We start from the raw sequence: 24,890 nt of genomic DNA on the forward strand, positions 1-24,890 counted from the left end.
TTACCAGATGACAAGGGGAATTGTTTTAGGTGTATATTATTCACTTATCCTCACTTTTATAGCACATATTTATTCTGACACACACACACACGTAGACACTCACATACACATATACATTAGGTCTCTTCTAAATTCAGAGCCTTTCCTTTGTGGGGGTCTAGAGAGTCATATTTCTTTTATTATTACCTTCTGCACCTTATAAAATATACCACACAAAGTAGAGAACAATAGAAATAACTGTTTGATAAACTGGAGTAATTGAAGTGTAACTGAAACAACACAAATAAAGTCACCAGGAGACCTAAGTACGTGATGACTTCACCTTTGTTTTGCAAAGGAAAAAGGAAAACAGCAGAGCTGATGGCCAACTGGAGGGTCTCCAAGTGTCCCTCTACCCTTTCCATTCCATGATGGAGAAATGAGGGGAGAAGCACTGTTTACATTTTATGACTGTCTTGAATAGGGGCAATTACCTGACAAGTTTAAACGGTGTCTAAGTCCTTGTTTTTCTTCCCCAGTGTAGAAGATAGGTTTTGAGATGGCAATACATTCATTTACTTGTTCTCACTCTCCACTGGTTCCATCAAGGTCAATATCTTAGAATCAGGCTGAGGTCACAGAGAATGAGTGGTTTGTGACCTGCATACACCTTAGGATTTTTAAATTTGGCTTTTTTAACTGCGTTTACCTTATTTTAAAAATACCGATGAGATCGAGGAGTGAGATTTCACATTAATATTTAGAATACACAACTTTTTGAAAGAAGAAGGAGGAGGAGGACGATGAAGAAGGAGGAGGATAACCAAGAGGAAGAGGGAAAAGAGGAGGAGGAGAAGGTGCACGAGCATGTATAGTTTATGTATATGAATGTGTGTCTACGTATGTGGGTTTTTGTGTGTATATACCCAGGCTGAGTTCAGATAAACCACTAGCAATTATGGTAACCAAGACACAAATATAGCTTTACCCAAAAACATCCCTGTAGCACTCTGGTTTGCCAAGTAAGATTTCACCAGTTCCTGCTCACATTTATTTATTCATATACTCATTCAACAAACTATCCCAGACGTAAAAGACAGCTGGTCTTGTTCGTGGAGAGGCTCACAGTGCTGATGAAAACGGGGCAGCAATTCCCTAGGGATAGTGTATTAATTCAAGAATCCCTTAATAAAAAATAAATACCAACAACAGAAATAGTGGACATTTATTGGTGTCTTACAATGTCTTAGACACTGAGACACATGCTTTGTATACTTTAATTCAAACAAACATTATAGTCACTCATTTCAGAAATTTTGCACTTGAGACACAGAGGGCTTAAGTGATATTAACACTTGTCTGTGTGGATCTCTGGCCAAGAACTGTCTGTTGCTTATAACAACCACATGCCAGGTATTTTCATTCAATGCACAGGCATATACGAAAGTAACCATATATATAGCCAGTGATAAACTTAAAACACATATGTGATTAGTATGCATCTAAATTCACATGGGTAGAAAGCTAGAAGTCTGAGATACAATAATTCCAATTCATTTAAATCCACGACTGGTTCTCCATTCATAAACCTATAACCTGTAGAATTTCTGAAACATAAAATGCACATGTCAAAACTGCTGCAATTTTACTTAAGCATTTTTTTTACTTTCCAAGAAGGATAATTTCTTTCTACCAGCAATCTAACTTCTGCTCACTGCCAAATGTATTTGATGAAGTTTCAAAGATATTTTATTAAGTGAGTTACACACACACACACACACACACACACACACACACACCATACTCTGGACAGAATTAGTCCACGTTTCCTATAGGTGTCAGACTGCAAAACTAGCATCAAAATAGAAAATGGCACTTTCTTCTGTTCTATTACAATCCTGATTATTTTTTTTTTACATAAATAGAACCCCAGTTGGACTGCCTGTACATCAAAGGCAAAGCTGCATTAAGGAGTAGTCAGGTGCTGAGGCTGGCTGGCTTCTGACAGCTTTCAGCCGCTTTGATCAGACACCTATCAGCACAAGCAGGCACCTTTTTTTTGCCTTTTGTCTGAGTCAGGAAATGAGAGAGATGATAGCTGCCTTTTGGTCCTAATCCTAACCACTCTGCTTGACAGGAGATGAAAGGAACACCAATTACCACTGGTAATGGCTGACTACAGTGTGCATTCATTATCCAAGTTATCATTACAAATTACATGGTATTCTTCGTTACCTGAGGAAAGGAATATTTAAAGCAAGCAAACCCTCTACCAGCAATATTTGATGAGCCCCAAGAGAAGAGCCCTCTGTCAAAGTGTTTTTAACACAGCCTTACCCAGAAGACAAAATCAGATGAAGATCCCCGGGTCTCACTGGTACTTGTTTTCCCTGACGGTCTCCAGCTGAGAGCTGTGTGTGTGTGTGTGCACGCACGCGTGTGCCTGTGTGTGTGTGCCTGTGTCTGTGTAAAGCTATGAAATGAGAGAACTCCATGCTTGATGAAGCTATAGCTTAGCTTAGAGATCTCTTGTCTCCAAATGTTTTATCCAGGGCAGTTTACGTTGTTGCTTTCGGGCCTCAGTAGATGAGTCAGCATGTGAAGAACACATCCATTTAATACATTGATTTCAAGGTATAGCTATGAAACCTATGCAATATTAGCCATACATTTGTTACACGTACATATGTACGTGTGTTGATCCAGAGATCTAGACTTGTGCAATGTCTGAAGTAACAACCATAACAGTATTGATATTTGCAGTTACTCTTCCCATAACCGCATGCGTGTATACGTCTGTGCATGTGCACCTGCGTGTGATCACATGATGGTGGGGAGGGTGGACTCATATCTGCGACAGAAACTTAGGGACTATCTAACATTGATGTGTTTTCATTTAATCTTCATACCAATGTGGAAACATAGGTGTTATTATAAAATGTTAAAATGAGACAAACAATAATTGAGGGAGTTATTGTAAATTGTTGAGAGTCAACTGCAAAAAAAGTCATGACTTTTAGGTCCAGGTTTATCTGATATATCTTTGAATTATTTTATTGTGTTTGACTCTTCTTATTCTCATGAACTTGTTTAGATATTTATACCAGTTAATGATCTATTTTAAACCATATACTCTTCTCAGTCTGTCAGTCCTACCCTGCCTGCAACGCCCAGATCATCTGTCACCAGTTTGTGAAAGTTGACTTTATTATTCTGTTGAAAATAAATCTCTCTAACTTTCAAATATCCATGGCACAGCTCTCATTGTGATAAGCAGTAGAGTTAGTTCTGTATATATTTGGTATGTCCATGAAGGTCTGAGCTCCTTGAAGATGTGGCCAAATCTTACTGGTCTCTATAAGTGAAACTTAGCACAGTGCCTGAAAAAGAGAACAGAGTGAATATTAAATAAATATTTAAGTCAAACTAAATCAATTATTAGAAGAATAGTCATTATATTCCTTGAAGGGGTTCATAAATGGCAATTGGTTCTTCTAAAATTATTTAATCTACTTTAGCCTTAATTTAAAAAAAATTATTTTCCATGAAGAAACTCTAATCTAAAAGAAAATTTAACTGAATAACTGTCCATAACTAAAAAGAAATAGTATTGTTGTTTTAAAATAGTGGTCCTGGGCTGGGTGCAGTGGCTCACACCTGTAATCCCAGGACTTCGGGAGGCCGAGGCGGGCAGATCACCTGAGGTCAGGAGTTTGAGACCAGCCTCACTGACATGGTGAAACCCTGTCTCTACTAAAAATACAAAATTAACCAGGCATGGTGGTGGGCTCCTGTAATCTCAGCTACTCAGGAGGCTGAGGCAGGAGAATAATTTGAACCTGGGTGGTGGAGGTTGCAGTGAGCTGAGATTGTGCCATTGCACTCTAGCCTAGGTGACAGTGGGAGACTCCATCTCAAAAAATAAAATAAAATAAAATAAAATAGTGATTCTGCTTTTGTTAATAGTGAAATTGATTGTACAAGACAAAGATAATTTTAACCTCTGGACAAAGAGTTAAAATCCATAAGTGTACACGTATGCACGTGCACACACACAACACAACTATTTGAAGACATTGGATACATTTCAACAGCAGGCCACGTTGGAGGAGTGTTAATATTGAAAGAATTGCACTGGGTGAGATTTGCTGGGGCAGGGAAGAGGGAATTTTGAATTTATGAAAATAAGAACATTCAAAACCTATCACCATCTCTCCTTGTAAATGGCAGTGGTTTAACCTGCAGTAGAGGCTGGAACTGGGAGGGCATTTTTCGGCTCCATCCGACGGATGCATGTCTCTCATGAACATAGATGTAATTATTTCTAACAAAATATTTGCAAGTAACATCAAATAATGTATAAAATGAATAATACACTATGATGAAGTAGTGTCTATTCAAGGAATGCAGAGTTAGTTTGCACATGAAAATCAAACGTAATTTATCACAATAATAGACTTTAAAAAAACCATTATTTTCTGCGTAGATGCAGAAGAACTTTTGAGAAATACAATATCCATTTCCTTACAAAAAAAAAAAGTCACGGCAAACAAGGGAGAGAAAGGAACATCCTGAACCTAATAAAGGCATTTACAAAAAGCCTGCAAGTAACAGCTAACATCACACTTAATAGTAAAAGACTGAATGTTTTTTCTCTAAGATAAAGAACAAGTAACAATGTATTGGAGGCTTGATAAGGAGACAAAAATAATGAAAGGCATCTAGATTTCAAAAGAAGATGTGAAATTGTCTTTATTCAAGATGATAGGGTTATCTAGGTAGAAAATCCTGTAGGATCCACAGAAAATTACTAGAACACATCGATGAGGTAAGAAATGATCTTGTATGATATGAGATTGATATCCAATAATGTATTGTATGCATTTATGTATTATGATGCACAGCAACTGACTAGAAATTGAAATAATAAACAACATTCACAATAGCAACAAAGATATTAGTTTTGGTAAAATTATAAGTTTTACCAAACATGTTTAAGACCCATACACTGAAAAATATCAAATATTGGTGACAGAGAGTGAAGGGGTCCTACAGAAATGGAGAAGTGTCTTTTTTTTAGTTAATGTGTCAGTTGATTGCATATTGATTAATAGGTTCAATGTGATTACAATGAAAATCATTGCAGCTTTTTATTTATAGAAATTGAGGAGCTCATTCTATAACAAATAATGAAAATGCATAGGCTCTTAACTAACCAAAACAATTTTGTAAAAGCAGACAAATTTGGAGACAAAAAAAACACTACTTAAAACAATTAAGGGTACAGTAATAAAGACAGTGTTATTAACAAAATGATAGATGATTAGATCAATGTGCAGAATATAGAGAGTCTAGAAGAAGATCAATATGTGCGTATTGGCAAAAACAACAGTTTTCCCCCCAAACAGAAACAAATGTAGGATGTCCACTTGCACTACTTCTATTCAACATTGTACTGGAGATTCTAGCCAGGGAAGCAAGGCAGGAAATATATATTTAAAAAAAAAAGACATCCAAGTGGAAATAGAGAAATGGTTCTGCCTTTATTGGCAGATGATATCATCATCTATATTAAAAATGCTATAAAATTTGACACAAAGCTACTAGAACTAATAAGTGTAGCACACTCACACAGCACAAGATGAACTAACACAAATCAATTATCTTTCTATAGACAGTCAAAAGCAATCTGAAAATTTTTCTGTTTTTTTTTGAGATGGAGTCTTGCTCTCTTGCCCAGGCTGGAGTGCAGTGGCACAATCTCGGCTCACTGCAAGCTCCGCCTCCCAGGATTCATGCCATTCTCCTGCCTCAGCCTCCCGAGTAGCTGGGACTACAGGCGCCCACCACTACGCCCAGCTAATTTTTGTATTTTTAGTAGAGACAGGGTTTTACCGTGTTAGCCAGGATGGTCTCGATCTCCTCACCTCGTGATCCGCCCACCTCGGCCTCCCAAAGTGCTGGGATTACAGGCATGAACCACTGTGCCCAGTCAGCAATCTGAAACTTTAAAACGCCATATAGTATAGCATCAGAAGTAGAATATATTTAGGGATAAATCTTAGAAAAAAATCAAGATCTTATCCTGAAGTCTATAAAATATTTTAAAAATAAAAACTGTATAAGCTTAGTGATACTGTGTTTGGCTGAGATTTCTTAATTACAAGACAGAAAGAATAAATTACATTTAAAACTTCCTAAATTTTTTTTTTGATTATTATACTTTAAATTTTAGGGTACGTGTGCACAATGTGCAGGTTTGTTACATATGTATACATGTGCCATGTTGGTGTGCTGCACCCATTAACTCATCATTTAGCATTGGGTATATCTCCTAATGCTATCCCTCACCCCACCCCACAACAGTCCCCGGTGTGTGATGATCCCCTTCCTGTGTCCATGTGTTCTCATTGTTCAGTTCCCACCTATGAGTGAGAACATGCGGTGTTTGGTTTTTTGTCTTTGCAATAGTTTGCTAAGAATGATGGTTCCCAGTTTCATCCATGTCACTACAAAGGACATGAACTCATCATTTTTTATGGCTGCATAGTATTCCATGGTGTATATGTGCCACATTTTCTTAATCCAGTCTATCGTTGTTGGACATTTGGGTTGGTTCCAAGTCTTTGCTATTGTGAATAGTGCCGCAATAAACATACGTGTGCATGTGTCTTTATAGCAGCGTGATTTATAATCCTTTGGGTATGTACCCAGTAATGGGATGGCTGGGTCGAATGGTATTTATAGTTCTAGATCCCTGAGGAATCGCCACACTGACTTCCACAATGGTTGAACTAGTTTACAGTCCCACCAACAGTGTAAAAGTGCTCCTATTTCTCCACATCCTCTCCAGCACCTGTTGTTTCCTGACTTTTTAGTGATCGCCATTCTAACTGGTGTGAGATGGTATCTCATTGTGGTTTTGATTTGCATTTCTCTGATGGCCAGTGATGATGAGCATTCTTTCATGTGTTTTTTGGCTGCATAAATGTCTTCTTTTGAGAAGTGTCTGTTCATAGGCTTTGCCCACTTTTTGATGGGGTTGTTTGGTTTTTTCTTGTAAATTCGTTTGAGTTCATTGTAGATTCTGGATATTAGCCGTTTGTCAGATGAGTAGGTTGCGAAAATTTTCTCCCGTTCTGTAGGTTGCCTGTTCACTCTGATGGTAGTTTCTTTTACTGTGCAGAAGCTCTTTAGTTTAATTAGATCCCATTTGTCAATTTTGGCTTTTGTTGCCATTGCTTTTGGTGTTTTAGACGTGAAGTCCTTGCCCATGCCTATGTCCTGAATGGTATTGCCTAGGTTTTCTTCTAGGGTTTTTATGGTTTTAAGTCTAACATGTAAGTCTTTAATCCATCTTGAATTAATTTTTGTATAAGGTGTAAGGAAGGGATGCAGTTTCAGCTTTCTATATATGGCTAGCCAGTTTTCCCAGCACCATTTATTAAATAGGGAATCCTTTCCCCATTGCTTGTTTTTGTCAGGTTTGTCAAAGATTAGATAGTTGTAGATATGTGGCATTATTTCTGAGGGCTCTGTTCTGTTCCATTGATCTATGTCTCTGTTTTGGTACCAGTACCATGCTGTTTTGGTTACTGTAGCATTGTAGTATAGACTTGATCAAAATTAAAAATGATTATTCTTCAAAACCTCTTTAAAACTGAAAATGCAAACTGTAGGCTTTAAGGAAACTTTTGCAAAACAAAGAAATTGTATCTCTTATATATAAACAACAATCACAACTCGATAATAACAAAGTCATAATAATCACAAAGTCATAAATTCAATAATCACAAAGTCATAAACTTCTCAGAAACATGATCAAAAGATTTGAAAGACATATGGCCAAAAAATGAATGGATATGTCACCAAAGAATGTATATGCATGGCAAACAAATACTTGAAAAGATATTTAATATTATTACTCATTAAAGAAACACAAATTAAATTTCCCATGAAATACCAGTATGTACATACTAGAATGGCTACAGTGTAAAATTGACTATGTAGGTAAAATGTCATAAAATTATTCACATCTTTGACTTACCAATTTCACTTCTAGGAAGTATTCCTATAGAAATAATGAAAAGTGATACTCATGGTATAACATAAAGAACTAGAGAATAGTCCACAGTGCAAAAGCCATTAACATGACTCCTGCTGTTATATTTGTACTAATGAATACCAAACAGCTATTAAAATTATGATCTCAAAAGGTCATGCTAAGTGAAAACATCAAAATGTAGAACTTCATATGCCCTATGATCTCAATTGATCAAGTCAATTAGAATAAAGCACATTTAGATAACAATAGTAAGATTAGAGGTGATTTTTCTTTTCTATATGTTTCTATATTTTCAAATTTCTACAATGTCAATACATTACGCTAATATCAATTGTATTACTCCTTTTTCACACTGCTATAAAGAATGGCCAGAGACTGGGTAGCTTATAAAGAAAAGAGGTTTAATTGACTCACAGTTCTGCATGGCTGGCGAGGCCTCAGGAAACTTACAGTCATAGCAGAAGGAGAAGCAGGCACGTCTCACACAGCAGCAGGTGAGAGAGAGAGAGCGAGCAAGAGCAGGGAAAACTGCTTTATAAAAGCATCAGATTTCATAAGGACTTATGCACCATAAGAACAGCATGGAGTAACCTCCTCCATGATCCAATCACCTCCCACCAGGTCCCTCCCTTGACACATGGGGATTACAATTGGGATTACAATTGTTGATGCCATATGGGTGGGAACACAGCCAAACCACATCATCAATATTTGTTTATTTAAAAATAATATGTATTTTTGCATATTATATGTGTTTTAAAACATATTTATGTACATGTGCATTTATTTAGTATCCTATATATTTAATAAATACATTTAAAAAGACAGCATTATTTGTGGTAGTCTTATTTTTTACAGGCAATTTTTATAGAGCACTTACTTTGCGTCAGTCTCTTTTTAACCCCTATATACACATTTCCTTTCTCAACCTGTTCATGTATTTTATGGACACTGTATTCAACACTATTTACACTGGAGAAAACCAAAACCACATCATCAGTAATTTATGCAAAGTCCCTCAGCACTTAAGAACCTGTATCGGATACCCCTGTAGTTTAGCAGTAGAGATTTCACTCTTCACCATGCTTGCATACTGTTCTCTGAAAAGGATTTTAAAAAAGCCAAGATTTGTTTCTCTGTATTCCGTTCTTCGTTTTTCTTGTCTTCTCTTTCTAAGTATTATTCTACAGGTGAACTCTCAGTGTTTTAAACCTTAACCTGCCCACAGGCTTACCTTAGTCTTTTCTTTTGCAGCCTAAATATCTTCAGTTCTGTAAATTTTCTTCATGAAATGTAATTTCTAGTCCCTCTGCCATTCAGCTGACACACCTGGATGCAGCTGAGATTGATGCACTGCTGATGGTATTCTCGCTTAGCTAATTTCAAGTATTCTAACTTCTCTGGTTGAAACAAAAATAATTATAAACTTCAGTTTATTGAAAAAATTAATAATGATCTTCGAACAATTCTGTATTTCATGGAATTTACCACATTTTACTTTTCCTTGACCATGAATTAGCCAAAGTAAAACTATGGTAGAAATATTGAGAGCAAGTAAATGAGGAATTTTCTGGTATAGTAAAATTTACATATGTAAATATAGCAATATAATTATTCATACAAACATATTTCACAATGTTTTGTTGGTCACTCTATTTAGTTGAACACTGGGACTACTTCAGCAAATATTGCTAAACATACCAAACTTTCTCAAAATAGCTGTGATTGTACATATTTTTAAAGGTGATTTTATCTAAACTTCACCAGCTCTTTTGTGCTTTGCTGTTTGGAAGGTTAACTAGGGAGTGATTTATTGATGGCATTCAAAACTCTTTATAGCTAGGTCATGGCCTATAATGTCTGACTGCCTCTCTACCAGGATAACATGGCTTATTTGCCTTGGAGGTATAAAAAGTAAATACAGGCCCTCTCTCTGATTTTACTTCCTAGATTTGTGCTGACCTCATCTAGGTACTCCTTAAAATATTAATACAATTTTGATAATAAAGAAAAAGAAACAAGGTTGGGAAGCTCAAATACTATTGTAATTATCGGCATAATTATAAATGTGAGCATTATATTAATTAATATAATGGTATATTTCCTTTTATTTGGGTCATACCTTAAAATATATTGTTTCACTTAATTTTGTTACTTCCTGGAATTGTCTGTTTCTTTGTGAATTCTAAGAAATAATATAGTGTTAGATAAGACAAGAAAAACACAACATAAGCACATATACTTTACTGTTGGTATTTAACAACATGTGTATGTGTGATCTAAGTATTAAAAGAAATAGATAAATGAAATGACCCTGTCAAGCTAGTGGGACTGTGTCATTACAGAATATTTAATATTGACAACAGTACATATTTTTATAAATTAAAATTTTAGTATTATATGTGAACAGTGGCCTGTTTATTTGCTTAAAAATTGCATGAGTAATTTCTTGAGTTTACAAATATATAGTTTTAAAATACTAATTAAAATTTCTATAGAATTTTGAAGATCTGCATTTCATTAATTTTCACACATTCTTTTTGAATAGGTCAAGAGAGATATTGGCTGTTCTCACTGATAAAACCATACCTTGTCCAGAAATAGTGGAGTATTTTTGTTTACAGATTTTTTTGGAAGGGCATAGGGTAAAAACACCTAGTCTTCACTTTTGGAGTGTATCATGTATGCTGTAGAAGGGACCTGCCTCATGTCAGTCACTGCACTTGTTCCTTAGTACTAATTACATTGAATTTCCACAACCACCCATAAGATAGGCATTATTAACCAGTCATACACACAAAGGACCTGGTGAGAGAAATACTCTTGGGACTAGAAATTGAACCAAACATTTATGTCTAAGCGCAGAATGCACACATTAGCATAATTACAGGAGGACTGCAGCAGGGCTGACCTTTAGAGCATCTCCTGTTGGTTCTTTTCCTGTGGGTGCACCTGACTGGATATAGGTTTCCCTTCTTTTTGCCACCATATGTATTTAACTCTGACACCTTCTGAAAGTCTCCCGCTGATTTCCCAGATATGACATGGCACTCATTGTCAGCCACTCAGTGGTTGGCTTTTATCCTGACAGTTTTGTCCGTTTTATGCCACTAATAACCATTCTTCCAATTTTCATTTGTAATCTACCCCACTCAGCCTCTCTCCTTCACGTTGTTCCCACTTCAATGGCCATTCTGCATTTAGTTCAGTACTAACTCAGGTTCCCTTCTATAATTATTTCCACCATTTCTAAACCTTAATGATGGCTACATTAGATTGAAGATACAATGTCGATTGTTTTTAGAAACAACACAATGTATATTTTTAAAAGACCAACAAGTTTGGTTTGCAAAATCACACTAATTATCTATTTCATCATCTGAATGCCAGCTAGCATTTGAGTTCCAGAATATAAATGTGGGCTTTGATTTATAAATATTCACACCATAATCAGATTGTGATACCTTTCAAGAATAATTCAGATTGACTATTACCATTTGGAAAGAATAGGGAGTAGAATGTGTCAACTTTGTTTTAAGTTCTCTTGTTGTCAAATTGTCTCAGATGTGGATGCAAACACCTTCGAAGACCAGGCTTAATAAGAAACTATCATCAGAGCAAACAGGCAACCTACAGAATGGAAGAAAACTTTTGCAATCTACTCATCTGACAAAGGCCTAATATTGAGAATTTACGAGGAACTTAAACAAATTTAGAAGAAAAAACAACCCCTTCAAAAAGTGGGCAAAGGATATGAACAGACACTTCTCAAAAGAAGACATTTATCCTGCCAATAAACATATGAAGAAAAGCTCAATATCACTGATCATTAGAGAAATGAAAGCAAAACCACAATGAGATAGCATCTAATGCTTGTCAGAATAGCTATTAATAAAAAGTCTAGAAACAACAGTTGCTGGCGAGGCTGTGGAGAAATAGGAACGCTTTTACACCGTTGGTGGGACAGTAAATTAGTTCAACCATTAGAGAAGACAGCATGGTGATTCCTCAAGGATCTAGAACCAGAAACACCATTTGACCCAGCAATCCCATTACTGGGTATATACTGAAAGGAATATAAATTATTATATTATAAAGATACATGTACATGTATATTTATTGCAGCACTATTCACAATAGCAAAGACATGGAACCAACCCAAATGCCCATCAATGATAGACTGAATACAGAAAATGTGGCACATATATACCATGGAATGCTATGTAGTCATAAAAAGGAATTAGATCATGTCCTTTGTGGGAACATGGATGAAGCCATTATCTTCAGCAAACTAACAGAGGACAGAAAACAAAACTTCACATGTTCTCACTCATAAGTGGGAGTTGAACAATGAGAAAACATGGACACAGGGAGGGGAACAACACACACCAGGGCCTATCGGGGGGTGGGGGGCAAGGGGAGGGAAAGCATCAGGACAAATAGCTAATGCATGTGAGGCTTAAAACCTAGGTGATTGGTTGATAGGTGCAGCAAACCACCATGACACACGTATACCTATGTAACAAACCTGCATGTTCTGCACGTTTTCTGGAACTTAAAACAAAAAATAATTAAAACGAACAACAACAAAACAAACAGAAAACACTTAGGCTTAGCCAGGCCAGTCCCTGGGCTAAGGGATATGACAATCACAACAACTGGCCAACTGCGGAAGGGCCAAGGGCTAGCCCCTATGTCAGGGGTTTTGCATATATTATTTTGAATCTTAGTAAAAATGGTACAACTTATTATTATTCTCATTTTCCAGAGAAGAAACTTTTGACCTAATTAGAGGAAAGTAGAATCAGAATTAAACTTCAGGGCCCAAACCCCAAGCTCTTTCCAGGGTTCTGAAATATTAGCAGGCTTGGGCCTGGTAACCAGCAGACACACATGGAACCCCCAGGTCCTCACGCTTCAGATGGCCAGGTGATTGCAGCTTGCTGGTCCAGAACGCGGGATGGCAACCCTCCCCAGGCACTCACTGTGAAAGCCATCACTCACGGTCACTCCACTTAAGCCCATCATGTGCGGTAGCTCCTTCGTCCTGAGGGCAGCCCTGTGGGGTAAGTGTTGTCCTCCCTATTGTACAGATGTCTCAGAGAGCCCAAGCAGCTGGGATGATGTCACTCAGGAAAGGCCAGAGTCAGACTCCTCCCTCCCTGGTTCCTCTGTGTGTTCTTGACATCCACACCTTCCTTTCACCCTGAGTTCTTGCTTAAATCCTGGGATCCTGACTCCCAGCTTTACCCCTTATTTCAAATTCTTGGAGAGGCCCGAATCCAAACACTTTGATCATCTGAAGTAGAAAGTTGCTCCCCTACTGGAGGTACTGGCTATGCCACTGAGATGGCAAAGTACATTTTTACAAAATAGGTTATATCATTCTTCAGTCCTAAGATTACCTCCAGCTAGGAAAGGCTGCATTTTGTGATGAAACATTACCTTTTACAAATTTGTGGCCTCATGTTTGTGGTATTCTTTTTTTTTTTTTTTTGAAGTTTTACTCAGGTATGAAAAAAATCACCTTACTTTGGGAAACGTTAAGAATGCTAAGATTATTTGTGTCTGTTAATGTGTTGTGATCATTGAGAATTTACAAACTTTGAAAGCAAATTTTTCAGAATAATTGAGTCACACTAATGATTAGAAATAATAATTGGAATTAGTAAAAATTCTGTGGCAAAAACATTCTCTTTCTGCTCTAATGGAGTAAAGATAAATGTGGCGAGAAATGTTAATACAAACTCACTTCAGGGCTTTCTCCTATTTTGGTCTTGGTTTTTATCTCCCTCCGAGTGGAATTCTATATTTGGTAATGATTATGTTTCATTTAAACCTTATAGATACAATGCTACATTAAAATATCCTGCTTTACAACAAACATACATGTGACATATATATTACCTGGTAAATATAAAATATTTTATTTTTTTTTAAAAATGCTGTATTTTAGTATCTAGAAGTTACCACTGTAGAATCTGCCTGTCGAGATAATGTTGGACGGGGGTGAGTTTCCTGTCGTACCTGTTCAGGTGAACTAACTACTGTTGTGAGCGAGGTTTTATCCTACATTTTAGTACTTTCAAATGTTATAAAGCAGCATATATATCAGAGGGCAGGGTCTGGGATATATGAAAATGCAGACTTAGAGAATACAAACCCTACATATTTTATTTCACTCTGGCATTGCCAAGAGGCATTGAGGGCACTGTTTTGTTAACTGGCCCCTCAGAGGTGGCATCCCTAAACATCCTTAGACTTAATTAATTCTAGTAAATCATTGTCAAGATTGATCACCAAACACTATGGCACCTTGTCCTATTTGAATAAAAGATGACAACGTGGGTAAAAGAATAGAAAAACTCAAAGTAATTATGGTCAATACACTTCTATGGTGACATATATAGTATTTTATTATTACATCTTCAGAATACATCTTGCATAAAATATTTTTAAAGAAGCTAAAAGCCAATTGTGGCAGAAGAAAATTACCAGTTTATGGACCAGTCAGATCCATTATTATGAACAAGGAAAAGTATTTTTCTTCATTATTAGAAGAAAGGTAATGTCGTAAAAATTTAACAACTATGTTTAGAATCTATTATCCTGTCTTTCATTTAGGGATTTAATATCACAGTACCTCTCAATATTATTTAACAGTTCTATCTATACAGGCTGTGCCTCCTGGAGATTTTTTTTAGCTCTTGAATTACAAGGACAATCTTATACATTGGCTTTTATCTTTCTCACAATATCCAAATATACTGTTGGCTCTGCATAAATATTTACTGAATAAATGCCAAACAATTAGAAGCACACATGGTGAGAAAGAAATTAACAAAGTAATATTGAGAGCATTGTAAAAGTTTTTGTTTCACCACATTCCTTTTCTGGGTTAAATACTCATCCCAGTGATGACCCATTCCTTAATTGGAACTTCCCTAGAGAAAGATCTAAGACACAAGTTACTACAGCCACATACAAACCACACTTAGAGTCATCATTAAGTCTTTAATATGATACTTTAATTCTTCCAGCATTTTATGGTCTTTGTTTAACATTATTCTTAGAGATAGCACAAGGTGGTTCTGGGAAGTTAATTAAGTCAAAGTAAGCACTTATTATAAAATATAATTCTCTATCATTTATCTCCGCCCCTACCAACTCCACACCCAAAGAAACATCCTCCTAGTACATCATGGCACACTCACCAAACTACACAGCCATTGTCCATCTGCATGCCGTGATTATAGCTGCAGAGGACAAGGGCCCAGGGAGTTCATCTTTATACACTTAGAACCTAGATAATGTCAGCTTACAGCTAATACTCAGAATATCTTATGAATTTATACAGAACACATAATCTTGTGATTATATACTTATTTCTTTTCTAATGATAGCTTTCGACTGTGAAATACTGCATGTGTTTTTCCAATTGTCGAGACATCATTGGGCAGGGTCTATAAATTTCTCTCCATTTGTATTTCTGAAACTTTTAAATATTTAATCTTGTATCTGATTTTACCCCACCCCCAGTGTTGGCTTCTGCTCTGATCTGCAGCTTGGAGTCAGGGAGGGATGTCTCACTTTAAAATGCCTCCTCATCTTTCCTGTAACACTGTCATTGGGAGGAACGGGGGAGAGAGTTGGGGATGAGATCCTCTTCACACAGCTGACCAGATGCTAGGAAGGAAAGAAATCTCATTGCTGCTCTAGTTGTGTCCAGCTTGTGGGTGATGTCTATGTGGCTGTGGCTTCTTTCAGGAAGTTGCCACCTTCAGCTTGGTCCCATCCATCACTGATGACCATTCCAGAATTGAAGGTACTTTCCTTGTTGGCCCCATTCCCCTGGTACACAATCCCATCCTCTCTTCGGAGACGGAGATTGAATTTGCAAGGCCCCATATTTTGCCCCTCTGTTAATTTCCATGGTTCTTCTTGTGAAAGAGAAAAAATAGAAATTCTGGAATCCCTTCAGCACTCTCTAAAGGCTGTAGGGGGGAGTGGAGAGAGGGTCGTTCCATCTTTGCTCAGAAACACTGGGTGATGGTCTTGCTGCATGAGCTCCTGCAGAGGCCCCCAGCCTCAGCCATCTCCCACGGACAAGTGGAAAGCCGTCTCCATACTTCTATCTCCTTTCTCTTCAGCGGACAGGTGCTCATCTCTGCTAAGGGGTCTTACTCCACTTTCTTCACTGGCTGCCTTTTCCTCAATCATCCAGAAGCTTTGCCATCGGATTTATAGTCATGTGGCTTCAGAGGAGGGAACGGTTCTCGCTTTCCCCCATGGGGAACCGCACTTTGCATAAGGTTGATGCTCACAGATGCCTCCCTCCCACTGCTGCCCTAGAGACGACACACTGGATCAGGTTTGGGGGAGACACAGCTCAGCTCTGTGTGGGGAGATACATGAACTTGAAATTTAGCAGATCCATGGTGGCACTCCTAAACATTTGGAGTTACTTTTTTTCCCCTTTCTTTTTGTATCTTTAGTCCCAACACATGGACCACAAGAGAACGCCCCCTCAACATCTTGGTAAAGGCTGAATGGATAAGTGAATGAGTAAATACACAGCCAGACTTTATTCCTAATGTACCTCATCTGTATTGCATTTGTCTTTTGCTCAAATTAAACTAAGTTTTCTAAAACATAATCTTTCAGAAGATCCCTGATTTAAACTAGACACTAGACCTCATGTCATAAGAGAACTAAATGCTTTCTCCTCAAATATGGAAGACGTCTCTTTAGCGTGTGCTATATCTCCCCCAAAAGATTTTAAGCTGTGAAAAATAGGACCCATATTCTATTTTTCTCTTCCACTTCTTCTCACTGCTAGGAATACAGCTGAATGTATAGCTTTCTCCGTGCGTATTTTGAGAATAAATGCAGGGATGTGGAATATTTTATTAGATTCCCTCTGCTAATTCAATTCAATTCAATGCCTTTGTGCTGTTTCTAAGGATTCAAACTTATATTCATTTTTATAGATAATGATGTAAAAATGACATACTCTAAAATAATGTATAGGATTAAGACCAAGACATATGCATCCTGCTTAAAAAATTATATTTGAATTTCATACTACAGATTATTTACATATTAAATTATCTTAACAATCTAGTCATTAGTAAGGTAATAGATTGCTTACCACAATTATCTTACATTTGTACTAGAGTGAATCAAGTTACGCAAAAATGTAAAAAACACCTTAGCATTCATAGGCCCCTTTCTCTTAGCTTTGCACCTGCTACCAGATTCCTGAGAGTTAGGAGCTACAGCATTTCTATTTTTGTAACTCCCATTGGCTAACACACAATAAGCAATCGATTAATAAATATTGGTAAAATTTAATAGAAAAAAGGAAGTAGTTTGGGTACCATTACATACCACCATACAGATTTAACAAACTATTAACAGAATAAATAAAAGCAATAAAATCCAGCTTCAATTCAAGATGCTGCTCTTCTTCCCAAGAGAACAAACATCTATTTCATCTGTTTAATCACAAGGACATGACACTTAGTGTACACACAGAATTGTGACAGGATCTCTAGTGAGACAGCTATGTTCCTAAGAACAAGAACATGACCAAAATTAGGGTAGACTGGAGAGGAAGTGGTGATAGGTTTCCAATAGGAACTCAGATAAAAGAGTGACAGTCAGAACTTCAGAAAAGTGACCTAAAATGTACTGTCACAGAGAAGGCGGTGCCAGTTCAGTTTTGGAATAGCACTTCTGCTCTGTTCTGCATAAAATTAATACAATGGTCTATAGTGTGTAATAGAGGTATTCTTATAAATGAAGAATAAATATTAGTTAATACTGCATTTGAATACAAGGAACAGAAACCCAAATTAATGTAACTTATATACAAATATGTCTGCTTCTCACAAAGCAAGAATTCTGGGGATGTGCCTGCAGCTACCAGCTTTGGAATTTCAAAACAGATGGCTTTGCAGCTCTCTTGTCCTTTCCATCACCGTTGGAAGATAGGACAGCCTGCATTGATGTCATGTTGTTAATTAATATTCACACTAGGAAGTAGGAGGAATGGGGAAAGGGGTCGGAGGTGATTTGGCTAATTTTTGTTGATTTAGTCAGCAAACAAATGTTTTGTAGCCCTATCACCATCATTACCACCAATACCTCCCTCAACGGATGCCTGGGGAATGTGTACTTAGCTTGGCAGCCCCTCTGTTTGGGTATCAGAAACAAGGGGATTGGGAATGGATGTTGGGGCAGCCAACCACGAAGTCTGCAACTGGACTCAAATAAGGTTTTCCTTGCTAAGCCACTCTCGGAGTCGACTTGGGCACATGGTTCACTTTGATTCTTAGAAAAGAAAATGACAGTCGGTGTTATTCATTGATTATAATCTTAGTTTTGCAAAATTCTACTTATCTAAAGAGGCACTAGACTATTACTCTCCAATACACGAATGCTATAAGTTATGTAAACACATTTTAAATATGATGAATAGGCGTTCAGGAAATGAATAGTAGCATGTTATACTACAAAGAATGTAAAAGCCCAGAGAAAAAGAATTTTGTACTAAATCTTATAAAGCCCTTCAATCTTCATGCATCTCATGAATCATGTGCTCCCCAGTGGGTCTCCTTTCTCTGTGACTCTGCACAAGCTACTCCCTCGGCCAGGAGTTCCCTGCCTCCTCTTTCCTATTCAAAGAAAATTACTCTTCATAGGAATCACAGAATATCTTGTGATACACTTGTTTTATTTATTATTGCTGAACACATCATATTCTACTGAATTTAGTACACTTTCCTCTCTTCTGAATAGGTAGGGACTAACTTTAATTCATAATGAAATCCTCAGAACCATGCAAATTACTCGGCGCACAGAGGAGTCCATGGTTATTTGGATCAATGTAGGAATGAATGAGTGATGAATGAAAGAGTAAATTGTAAGACTAAACATGCACTCTTTGAAATCTTCTGCTGCAAGTAGGGCAAGAAGAACTAATCCCATACGCTCACACATATGTGAGAATGCTCTTACAGGAACTAAGAGTGACGGATGAGTAGACGTTTGTGTGCAGGCATATGGCCATTATTTAATTGTTAGTTACCTTTCGGATTAGAATCCCACACAAGCCTTCCTGAGATCCTTCATTAGAAAACATACATACTGCTTTTGGTGTATTACTGTATAAAAATAGACATTTATTTAATGTTGTGTGCTTCTTTTCTATTTCTCTTACACGTGTAATTTGCAGTGAATAATAACCTGGATGTAGAACAGGAGGAAACATCTCCAAGGGCAGAGGCAGACAGGCAGTTTGGACAGGACGTGCAAATTGTTCCTTCCACCACACCAAACTGCAAACTGCAATGGTTTTTTTTTTTGTTTTTTTTTTTTTTTTTTTTTTTTTTCTAGACAAGAGTCTCACTCTGTTGCCCAGGCTGGAGTGCAGTGGTGCAATCCTGGCTCACTGCAATCTCCGCCTCCCAGGTTCAAGAGATTCTCGTGCTTCAGCCTCCCAAGTAGCTGGAATTACAAGCGTCTGCCACCATGCCCTGATAATTTTAATAGAGACGGGATTTCATCATGTTGGCCAGGCTGGTCTCGAACTCCTGACTTCAGATGATCCACCTACCTTGGCCTCCCAAAGAGCTGGGATTACAGGCGTGAGCCACCGTGCCCAGACTACTGCAATGCATTTTTGGTGCAGGTCACCCCCGAGTGCTTTCTGGTGTGAGCAGCACATGGACAAAGCCACGGAAGGGCAGGAGTCCTTGGGTTTCTCTTGAGGGCTGGTTGCTCTTGGAAGTTCCTCTCCTTCACTCTCTAAATAGCCGGTTTGTCCAACATTCCTGTTTGAAAAACATCCAGTGAACTATGACTTTGAACAAGAAACATTACACTTCAGTCCCATCAGTCTAAGAAGTAAAGAATTAAATCTTTCCACCTACAGGGTATGTGAGGTGGTCAGGAAGATAATGAGGATAATTCTCAAACAACTTTTCTCCCTTAGAGTTGCCTGAGGAAGTCATTTTTTCTCATTTCTGCCTCTTTCTAGTTTTTTTCTCATGAGATACGTGTGACAAGATGGACGAATGAATAGAAGCTGAGAGTCATTTATTGCCTCAAGTCTCTGGACTGTTTTAAGAAATGAGAAACAACTTCACTTAAAAAAGTAATACAAGGGCCGGGCACGGTGGCTCACGCTTGTAATCCCAGCACTTTGGGAGGCCGAGGCGGGCGGATCACGAGGTCAGGAGATCGAGACCACGGTGAAACCCCGTCTCTACTAAAAATACAAAAAAATTAGCCCGGCGTGGTGGCGGGCGCCTGTAAGTCCCAGCTACTCGGAGAGGCTGAGGCAGGAGAATGGCGTGAACCCGGGAGGTGGAGCTTGCAGTGAGCCGAGACTGCGCCACTGCACTCCAGCCTGGGTGACAGAGCGAGACTCCGTCTCAAAAAAAAAAAAAAAAAAAAAAAAAAAAAAGTAATACAAGTCTAAACATTTTCAGATCGTTTTAGTAATTATGTAAATTTTAAGTCGATTGGTTTATGTACTGGACTGACTCATTTTTTAAAGGGGAGGAAAAGGTTCAGGTTCAGAAGTCCTGGCTTCTACTGTGCCCATGGGGATTAGCACCAGCAGTAAATAAGGGAGTGTTATGTGACCTAATGCGAGCAGGTAACCTTCATTTGCTGTTGCTAGACCATTTAACATATTCTAATTTATATCTCTAATTTACTTCCGCTTCCCTCTAGAGAGTTTTTGGCTCCTCATTAGTCCTGGAGTGACTGAAGCAATATACATGTTCCCCGAAGAAGGGTCCCACCTACTCCTTTTCCATCACTCTCTCTGCTTGGCTATCTTCTGTCTACAGTACCCTGTTTCTGTCGCTCCTTTACAAACTTCCTCTTAAGTTAAAATCTCCTATGTACTTAAACACAATTACCACATCCCTTCTTTCCATCCAGAAATTGCTTTATAAACTGCACACTAAAAATTGCAGGCAAATGACTAGCTATAGGAAGCAGCTGAAAATATTTTAATTATTCTTGGTTATAATAAAATCAACATTTATTGACCCCTTACTTGTTTCCAACCATCAGATGTTTATTATCTCATTTTATCTTCACACCTGAATGAAGTAGGGCACATATTCCACACTCCATAAGTGGAAAAGATGAGGCAGTTGCTACCTGGAAAATGAAAGGATTGGATTTTATTTTCCATCAGTACCCAAGGGATTTCTAATCCAAGATCAAATTCCAAATTTAGAAATTTACAAAATAAATCTTCTTCTAGAATATATAATTCTAAATATAAAATACTGTGGAATGTTGGAGCTTGACATCTTACCTGTCTCCTAATTAAAAGAACAAAAAATGTAGAAGAAGCAAGAGAGAAAATACAGGGATAAGAGGTTTGCCCACAGCCAGTTAGGTAGAAAACAGAGTCTAAACTCAGAGCTGCTCATCTCTCAGATTTTTTGTGTCTGAAGAGTCTGGAAATTTTATGGCCAATTTCATTCATCTTCTGAATGTATCTTTAGCTTTATGGTTGGGCTGAGGAGCAGTCTCTTTGGGTAATTCGTACCCGGGCCAGGGTGCAGAAGTTCAGGGCTGCTGTGCCCCTCGTGAATGAACCTCACACAGCTGAAGCTTAAAAGCCTGAAGAGAGAGCTCCCGTGAGTTCTGCCTCTGTCTTTCTCACTCATCCCCTTTCTGGCCTTGAAACAGATTTAAAGAGCCTTTATGTTGACTGAAATGGGATAGGGAGCGGGCAGCCACTTGACCTGAGAAAGAATGCCATGCTATAGAAGCCGACTCCTCTGCACAAACATTATTTCTCTATGTGATATGGTTTCCCAGAGTTTGTCTCCAGTGTCTAAATGGACCCTGAATGTAACGCTGGTGTGTGTGTGTGTGTGTGTGTGTGTGTGTGTGTGTGTGTGTGTGTGTGTTGGGGGTGAGGGCAAGGGAAGAGAGAGAGAAAAAAAAAGTTTCTTTATTCCTGTTCTCTGGATGGATTTTTTTTAAATTTGCTCTGTGGGAATGAGGAAAAACAATCCCACAATAGTAATACTCCTTGGGCTCCATAACTATAAATGCAGAGGATTTCACCAACGTCTTTATTAGTCATGATTCCCCGCTGTGACAAAACCTCTCTGTCTACCTCCAGCAGAAAAGGCATTTATCAAAGGCTGTTAAAAGGCATTAGGTGTACAGATTTGTAGCCTCTAGGTTCAGCCTTGGAAGCCCAAGTGCTCTCTCCTCAGCCTCCACTCCCACCCGAATGGCCTCATTGCTGTGGCTGAAAGCTAAAAGCCAGGGCTCTACCTGGCTGCAGCCACACCACCAGTGTCCACGCCACCTCTGCACCAGAAACTTAAAATCACAAGCTACTGGCAATCCACCTTGCCCCAGCCCTGCCACTGTATCTGGATACTCCCAAGTTTGTCTAACAGAAGAAGCGGGAACTTCCCCAAATAGTTCTCACAGCTGGCTGAGCATGAGAATCACCCATCCAGTTCTCTAGCCAGGGGTCCTGTCTCCTCAGGGTCTCTGATCATTAGTCAGATTTGGAACCACTGCACAGCGGCGACCCTTGAGGTTCCTTGCAGCAATGAAAATCATCTGAGCTGCCAGAAAACCGGGAGCTAACACCGATCTCCAATTCTGTGGCTCCTGTGAAGCATGGCTCATATCAGCATTCATTTTTAAGGTAAAGGAGCTGTGAAACAGTTCAGCTGGAAAAAAGACCCATGTGGCAATCACGGCAGAGCCCCTGCTGCTCTACTTCCTGCAAAGCTGAACATGCATTCTTAAAAAACAGGAAGGACCGGTCAGGCATGAAGACACTGCAGAAATCTGAGCAACACAGAAACAGGTTCTGACTTCTGCCCAGAGAACCTTCACTCCAGAATGTCTTTATTTGGTTGTATGTGTAAAATGAACCCATCATTGAGAGACTAAATGTTTTAAAAGAAAGTAAGATGGGAAAAGGAAAATTACTTGATTCTTCAGTGCAATTATTTTAAATTTAGTAATTCCCATTCAGGCAAACATTCTGCGTGCCCAGGTGAAAGATGTGTGTGTCTGTCCAATCCCTCACTTGTTCATCTTTCTATACTAAGCCGTACATTGGTATGTACTCATGATGAACAAAATACAAGTTTTACAGCAGTTTAGTATAAGGAACTTTGACAAAAAATAATTATGTTGATGCTGGCATTATTTATACTTTCCTTCTTCCCTGTCCCCCGACAATTGTCTAAATGGTGAAAGCTAAAAGTAAGGAGATTTAGAAAATACAAAAACCATTAGAGACAATGACACAAACAAGTGAGAAAGAGAGAAAAGTGTCACATCAAATCTTTTTACCTAAAATCAAGACAAGTAACATTTAGGCAAATATCTTATTTTTAATTATATATGAGCAAATATGTGTGTCATAAAGTGCTATATACATTGCTGTATTAACATTGTATTATAGTTATTTTCCACACCATTAAGTATTTTTTAATCAACAACATTTTAAGCAATTGCACTATTTGTTTATATGGCTATACCATTGTTACTTTATCAAGACATTTAGGTCACAGCTTGTGGGGGTTTCCTGTTTGGGCTGGTAAGCTTCTTATGTCTAAGTACTTGCACAAGAATCATGACTTTAACAAATAGACTTACTGGAGCTAAAATCTGGAGGTTTTAAAAATTCCTGGTAATTATTAACAAATGAGAGTCAGAGGAAGATGTAGTAATACACATCCAGTAGAAACAGCTGTCGCCCAAATGCTTGCAGGCCATCATCACTACCGTCTCACTCAATTAAAACTAAAGAAGAAAACCCGTGACTTTGCATCAATTAGTACTGATGTAATCCTAGCATTGGTACATCTTTTATGCTTATTACCAAATACTATTAACTTGCTTATTGGTCATCTATTAATATCATTTTGTCATTGTATTATATTTTATTGATCTTATCTTTACATTCATTGTATGTTGTTTACAATTTTGATCTATTTACCAATTAATTTATCAGTCACAGTTGCAGCAATACATTTGACTGTTAATTTAGAAATCTAAATGTCTCCTTTGGTGCTATTATAACATATGATATCATCTCTTGATTTTAGGCTTAGAAAATCTCACCCTACTCACACACATTTAAAAGAAAAACATGAAATATTGCACACACACACACACATTTTAAAAGCACAATATTAAAACAAGCAGTCCTATGTGCTCTACACAGCTGAGGAAACAGAATCATATTAGTAGTATTGACCAATCACATCCATCATTCTGCTCCAACAATTAAACCATTATAATCAATTTTCTGCTTAGGATTCTCTTAATATTAGCTTTGGTTGTAAAATATATGCATAATTCTCTAGACAATATGTTAGTTTATTTTGCTCATTTAAAACATTTATGTGTATGAATCCTCTTCAGCTTTTCATGCCTTTGTTTTCCAAATATGATACATTTTAGTTTCACTTATGTTTATGTATATAGTTGTGGTTTTTACATTTTCATTGCTATATACGTCATTTTACATATGTATAGCACAGTTTAATTATATATTCTAATGTTGAGGAATATTTTATTCTTTTCAATATGTTTCTATTATAAAACATGTTGCTGTAAACACTGCATCAACCAGGAGAGAAACATTGCCAGTGGTGTGAACATTTCATGGGAAGAATTGTTAACTAGTAAGATGGACTCTTAACTAGTATAAGGAATGAAAGAGCACGCTAAGGAGTACCAAAGTAGCAAACACAGAAAGCAGCAACTACCTCAGAGGACGAGGAACAAGGAAGAACCAGGCTGAGACCCCGCCTCTTTGGAGAAG

At 37.8% G+C, this 24,890-nt stretch overlaps 1 long non-coding RNA gene across 1 annotated transcript; it reads right to left on the minus strand.

Moving 5' to 3' along the window:
• Nucleotides 1-1,190: 1,190 nt before the first annotated feature.
• On the minus strand, nucleotides 1,191-24,890 carry LOC101178726. The gene is made up of 5 exons (XR_001113594.2): nucleotides 24,835-24,890; nucleotides 21,166-21,226; nucleotides 19,665-19,881; nucleotides 9,279-9,444; nucleotides 1,191-3,359 (listed from the first exon to the last, which is right to left on the minus strand). It is a non-coding gene; the product is annotated as an uncharacterized LOC101178726 (long non-coding RNA).

Source organism: Nomascus leucogenys, chromosome 19 (genome assembly GCF_006542625.1).
Source record: "Nomascus leucogenys isolate Asia chromosome 19, Asia_NLE_v1, whole genome shotgun sequence".
Lineage (NCBI taxonomy): Eukaryota > Metazoa > Chordata > Mammalia > Primates > Hylobatidae > Nomascus > Nomascus leucogenys.